General features: G+C 37.6%; 1 long non-coding RNA gene across 1 annotated transcript in view; it reads left to right on the forward strand.

Moving 5' to 3' along the window:
* LOC308183333 overlaps positions 1–2,095 on the forward strand; it is a 115,354-nt gene extending 113,259 nt beyond the window's left edge. The window contains exon 3 of the long non-coding RNA XR_013942407.1: positions 1,323–2,095. This is a non-coding gene — a long non-coding RNA (uncharacterized lncRNA). The remainder of the gene's footprint in view (positions 1–1,322) is intronic.
* Positions 2,096–6,950: the final 4,855 nt, after the last annotated feature.

A 6,950-nucleotide genomic window follows, 5' to 3' on the forward strand; every position in this document is an offset into this window, starting at 1 on the left:
GAATTAGCCAGCCGTCTGGCAACTTTTGCCAGACCTTTGGCAGACACAACTGTAGACACCAGTCTACAGATAACAGCACCAGTGCCAGCGTGCTCCAAGATAAATAGAAATCACATTATTCCATGCTCAGAGTTTTCTCTGATGATGCTCTTATATTAATAGTTGTCTAGGAACATGAATCAGAATCAAGTTGTTATACTGCAACAAAAGGGGCTGGGAATAGAATTTTAAGCTGAATTCTGACAAGTTGAAATTAATGACTAGTTGAATTTTATGACTATCATGTCTTGGATGTAATTAAGTGCAAGATTTTAAGCACCTGCAATGTAGACAGGTCTGTATCTAAACTACACACCTAACTTCCTTTAATAGTAATAAATCTCTAGTTCCAGAGTCCAATTCAACTCAACCCAAAGTAGATATATAAACCACATCTGATCAGTTATGCTGGAGATATGCCAACTACAGCCCATTTGATATAAACGGGCTCTGTATCACCAACTCAGGTGTAGATATTAATACAGTAATCATCAAAAATTAGATAAGATGAACCTAATTCCCCTTGACGTGTGAATGACTCCAAATGGACCATTTGGATATCAAGAAATTCTGCATCAAACTTTTCACAGAATCACAGAATCACAGAATCACAGAATCGTCTAGGTTGGAAAAGACCTCCAAGATCACCTAGTCCAACCTCTGACCTAACACTAACAAGTCCTCCACTAAACCATATCACTAAACTCAACATCTAAACGTCTCTTAAAGACCTCCAGGGATGGTGACTCAACCACTTCCCTGGGCAGCCCATTCCAATGCCTAACAACCCTTTCTGTAAAGAAGTTCTTCCTAATATCCAACCTAAACCTCCCCTGGCACAACTTTAGCCCATTCCCCCTTGTCCTGTCACTAGGCATGTGGGAGAATAGACCAACCCCCACCTCGCTAAAAAGGTGGAGAAAGATATTTGAAGAATATTTATTTATTTATGTTCTATCCATCTGCGTGAATTTCTGAAACACAACATACCATCCTGTGACATGCAAAGAATTTAACCCTTGAGAAGAAATATTTCAAAGAGAACAAAAAATAGAGGAATAAACTGGTAGGGATCTAAAGCACAATTTCTGTCTGAAGCAGATACATTTATGAGGTGAAGTCTAACAGGAGAATAGGGAATCACAATTCAGCCCTGGAAAAGGACAAGACAAACCCGTTTTCTCATTATAAGGAATACAGAGAAAACTTCTGTATATATTTTGTATATATATTTTTTTCCAGTTGTACCCACTGGCCTAACAGAAGACATTACTTCTTCCCAGATACCTGGTGGCACCAGAACTGCACACTTCAGAGAGAATTATTTCTCCAGTTTCTAAGAAGCGAACATTCAAGAAGACATGCTGGATACATTATCTGACTGAAGCAATTTGACAACTATCCACTGGTGGAAGTGAAACTATGGGAAGAATATGCACATAGCATGATTTGGCCCTGAAATGGCATGAAGAGCCAACAACTTGTCCGTGATACAGTCAATACAACTCTTTCCAATGAGGGCAGTGTGTTAAAGGCACACCTTTCATGAAGGATTTTCAATATACTTTCTAAAAATTCATCACCACTTAGCTTAATTAGGTAAGACTGGGATCACTTTTTCAATACCAAAATATCGCTGCTGCTGTGATAAAATGCATAAGTCCTTAATCTTGTCTCAGTGATGATGATGGGAATTTGCAATTGTGTTCTCCTGGAAATGGCTTAGATATAAGGACTACCTGTAACCTTTCCAAGGGCCTCAGCTATAAGTATGTTTGCAGCTGTAGACAGAGATGCTAAGACTTACTGAGTTGGCATTTTTCCAGAAATGAAGATAATTTTCATTTCTTCTGGAAGAACAAAACAAACAAACAAACAAAAAAAAAAAAACAGAGAGAGAAAATTAAAAAAATAAAGGTGCCTAACTGACCACAACTGGTCACAGCTTCCACTTTATGTTTTATATTCCTTTTGAGAATTAGCACACCTGTGTCTCCTTATAAAACTGGTCCTAGAAACCACTGTCAGTGAGTAACTCCTTGGGAAGTACCCAGAAAGCATTGATAATCCAAACATTATCTGCAAGAACTAACATGATACTGATAAGTCAAGACAAAAGTTGCCCTAATTACAAATCTACAAACTTACAATAAATAAAAGCTTGCTACCATAAATCATCATTTTTTTTTGTTGATTTTATTTTGTGTGTGTGTGTGTGAATAAGAATAATCAAGATATATAGAAAAACTTCTGTAGTTTTCTGAAAGGCAAGGGAGATTTGAAAAAATGCATGAATTGTTGCTTTTATTGTGCATGTTGATCAACAGCGAAACTTTGGTCAAAAAGCTTTAAATGCAAATTCTCATACATAAAACTCCAAAGGCAAAGCAGGGCTGGACAAAGTTTTCCTCCAGGAAGAGAGTTGTCTCATTTGGTTGATTTCAATTAACAACTTCCTTGTAACATTGTTGACCTTTTTGGCATAGTACACTTTCAAGTGAAATGCAGGATGCCAGTCTAATCCACTCAGCTCCAGAATAGTTTAACCAATACCCTTAGGGCACACATCCTGTGACTTGATTTAATCTTATGATCAGGGGAGTGTCACTTGATGTGTTAGGTGCTGAAGACTTAGGAGGCCTTTGACCTTTTCCACAACTATAAGATTTCCTTGTTCTCAGAACAAAAAGAGTGATGATGAAAAAGCGTTTTTGGTTTTTTTTTTTTTTGGCATTTTGTTCATTTTATGAAAAGAAAGCAGATGAGAGCTTGAAATGACTACACTCAGAAAAAATATTTTAAAATTAAGAATTTTAAGAAGTCTGTGTTTTCAGAATGATCTAGAAACAGGCAGCTGTTTATCATTTCTGCATTTCTTTCAAGTAACCACAACTTCATAATGAGCTGAGCGTTTCGACTATTGGTTCAGAGCACTGTTACTATTTCTACTAATCAAATCGGCTAACTGCTTTCCACATTAAATCTTTGATGCTGCTTCACATTGTAATATTTATAAGGAAATAATATCTGCTTTTTATTTCATTTAGCCAATATGACTGGTGATTTTCTTGTAAATTGCTAGGCCTTTCATTTGAAATACTTCATAACATAAAAATAACGTAACCTTTGTAATGGTTAAGTAGACAGTGTTCACCATCTGTGTGACTCTGAAGAGAAATGTAATAAGCATAAACATGCATATTTCTCTGCAGGTGCCTACAAATAAATTTAATGTTTCAACCATTATTCAGAAATAGAACCTAAATTAGGGAACTCACTGTAGCATTGTGCTTCCTCCACTTAACACTTGCTCTATCATCCAGAAATTTTAGAGTTATTAGGAATAGATAAATAAATACATATATACATACATACACACAATTGAAAACACCTTCTTCTCATGTGTCTTGGTTTCAGACTGGCCAGGACACAAATATTTCTACCTTCTGGGTATCACAAGCAGAGAATAAGGATGAGGACCCTTCTCTTCCTCAAACCCTTGTAAAGGTCAAGAATGTGTATGCATGCATCCTCCGTCTGTTTCAGTTTTAATAGTTGTAGTACGTGGTATATTTTTAGCCTACAAAATTAGGCTTATAGGATTACACCACTAATGAACCTATCAACCATTTTCAACCAATTTCAAGAGTTGGGTCACATCTCAAAGACCTTAATTGCTATTATAGGCTTGAGCAATATATGAGCCATGGCAAAGGCACAAACAGAAAAAAGCTGAAGAAATCCGTCTAGAAAGGTTGAGTGACTTGCACACAGATGTACAACTGTTAAACAAGAAGTAAAATCTAAATTAATGATTTGATTTTATCATGTAGAATTTTAGCCCAAAAGCTGACATTTTCAAATACTCTCTCAGTTTTATTTTTGATAAAATGATTTCATATACACTTTAAGGCTCAAGTTTATTATTTTCCCTCACATTAATTTACATTATTTCAGAGCTGTAAAATCACATATCAGTCTGGTTTCGTTAAATAATCTCAAATATAAAAATAAACATTTTTGGAAAAAGCTTCCTGTAAAGGACTCTGTACGGTTGCTTTTTCATTTTAATGGTAATCAGTAACCTAAGAAATCTCAGGCTGTTCCCAGGCTTGATTATAACACTGAGTCTGCTCGTAATAGACTCTGTAATGATTTACTCATTCATTCACCCATTCATTCATTTATTCATTCATCCATTCATCCACTGAGGTGACAATACTCATGGCTTGTAACACACTTCTATCAGCAACATATAAACCATACCAGCCCAGAAGGCCAACAGCATTCTGGACTACATCAACAGAGGTGTGGCCAGCAGATCGAGGGAGGTGAATTGTCCCGCTCTACTTTGCCCTTGTGAGGTCCTTCTTGGAGTACTGCATACAGGTCTGGGGCCCCCAGCACAAGAAGGATGTGGATCTGTTAGAATGGGTCCAGAAGAGGGTCACAATGATCAGAGGGCTAGCACACCTCTCCTGTGAAGAAAGGCTGAGAGAGCTGGGACTGTTCAGCCTGGAGAAGAGAAGGCTTCAGGGAGACCCTTTCAATACTTAAAAGAGGCTTACAAAAAAGATGGAGAGTGACTTTTTACACAGGCAGATAGTGATAGGACAAGGGGTTTTAAGCTAAAAGAGGGGAGATTTAGTTTAGATATTAGGGAGAAATTCTTTACTCAGAGGGTGGTAAGGCACTGGTACAGGTTGCCCAGAGAAGTTGTGGCTGCCCCACAACAGATTGGATGGGGCCCTGGGGAACCTGATCTTGTGGGTGGCATCCCTGCCTTTGGTAGGGGGGTTAGAATTAGAGTCCCTTCTAACCCAAGCTGTTCAATGATTCTGTGATATAACCCAACTGATTAACGAAAGTTATTCTGCTGTCTTGGATACCTTTTGGGATGTCTTTCAATTTTTATATTATTCTGAGATTGGTATCTGTTATCGGAACTGATTTAGGAGGTGTTCAGTATTTTGAAAAAGGTTACCTTATAGACATTTTTTTATTTAATATATTCTTAAAATGTCCAGTCCCATTTCTCCCAAAGACCAGCATCACATTTTGGATGGTTTAGCCTAAGAATTTATGATGTTTTCTGCGTATATGGTTGTTTTCTTATATTTGAGTGCCAAGATATGGTTTTATCCTGCACTGATATGTTAATATTTGTCTGCTAATACAAGTCTCATATTTCAGTTCTGATGCTATTTTAGGCTATGTCTAGTTATGTCTGATCAGTGTTAAGTAGAGACTTGACACAAGAGTGAATCCCAAAAGGGCTGCAATGGCGTAATTCTATGGCCAGGCCTCATAACAGCATTTGTGCTGATATGGCTATGTGGCTTCCAATTTGAGAGCTATCTTGTGTGGAACTAGCCATGGAATTTTCTCATGTCCCAGCACAGTGAAAGGTAAATATAACATTTCTGATGTATCTGTACTTCAGCTTGGCAAAAACACGTTACCTAAAGGACCACGATAATCATACAAATATTTAAAATGTCCCATTAAGAAGGCACATATTAAGCAACAATGAAGAGAGCCGAACTCAGTCTTGCAATCTATTGGCAAGTGTGAATGATGCTCTGTATTTCATTAGGCAATCACTCTTATTTCATAAGATCTTTGTCCCACTCATGGTCTGACAAAAAAGCATCTTGGGAATTTGAGGGGACAGAGAGTGCTCATTGTAATACAAATGTTCAGAGAATTCTGCTGTTAGATTTCAAGACCCCACTGAATGGAGATTTTGTAAATACATAGTACTGATTAGATAGAGGTGGCAGTTTATGGGAGCAGGAAAAAATATGTTCTAGCAAACACTGTGATACTGTGCTTATGGCTCTGTTCAGAGCCTTTCTATAAAGAGGTGTAAACATTTTTTAAAGATGAACAGACTTTTTTTTAATCTTTTTATTTATTTATTTAGTTGTTTGTTTTGAAATAGCTGAAGTCTATTTGCTGAAGTTAAAAAAAAAAGTAGTAGAAGAAAAAAAGTTTTACTAGCAACTTTGAAAAAAAAAATATATATATATAAACACATGGAAACTTAGGGGATAAAATTTTGATCTTATTGCCTAAAGCAACAAAGTCATGAAATTGTGGCTATTTGATCATGTGCAGGTAGAATTTGTATTTTCCAAAATAGCTATCATAGGTGGTTTAACTATGCTGTTCAAAAATATACAGGTTATACATACTGTTGTGAAGAAATCTTCCTAGTTTATTACATTGACTGGTATGTTTAGTGTGTTGCAGGAATAAGGTTTTTTTTTGTTTTTGTTTTTGTTTTAATACAGTGGTTTGTTAGTGGCTTCCTCAAATGTTAGGCACATCACCCTTTGGACTCTCCCCACTGAGGGTCTGCTAGCTGCTCTTGCAAGATTGCAACAAAAGCAAGTTGCAACAACTGGAATTTGACCTTTAGCACACAGCTGCCCATTTGCTTTGAGAGACAAACTTTTAGCATGTTTTTCTAGCTTTCTTTCTTTTACTTATTTATTTTTGCTGTAGGGGGAGGTGGCTTTTGCTGATGGAAGCTGTAGTTGACCTTTACAGCATGAGCTTACAAACCTGCGCTGGCCAGAGACCAGAGCTCCGGGTCTGGCTCAGAGGGCAGCTGCCAGGCTTCTGGTAGAAAGGAAATGACACGATCATGCTGCCACCTGTTTCCAAAGAGTTGCATGGGCTGCCCACTTGCTCCTTCACCAGGTCACCTCGTTGTGACATGGCCAGATCATGCTGGGCGCTGAGCTCACTTGCTTTCTAGCACCCTGGGTGCCTTGGGCAGAGCCTGCCTCAGGCTGGCCAAACCATTGACGCTGGCTGTAGGAAGTATGATGCAACCTGTTAAGAATAGTAACTTGAAAATATCAGGAACCCCTTTTTTTTTTTTTCTTTTTTTTTTTTCCCCA

This window comes from Anser brachyrhynchus (genome assembly GCF_964034855.1).
Source record: "Anser brachyrhynchus genome assembly, chromosome: 1".
NCBI lineage: Eukaryota > Metazoa > Chordata > Aves > Anseriformes > Anatidae > Anser > Anser brachyrhynchus.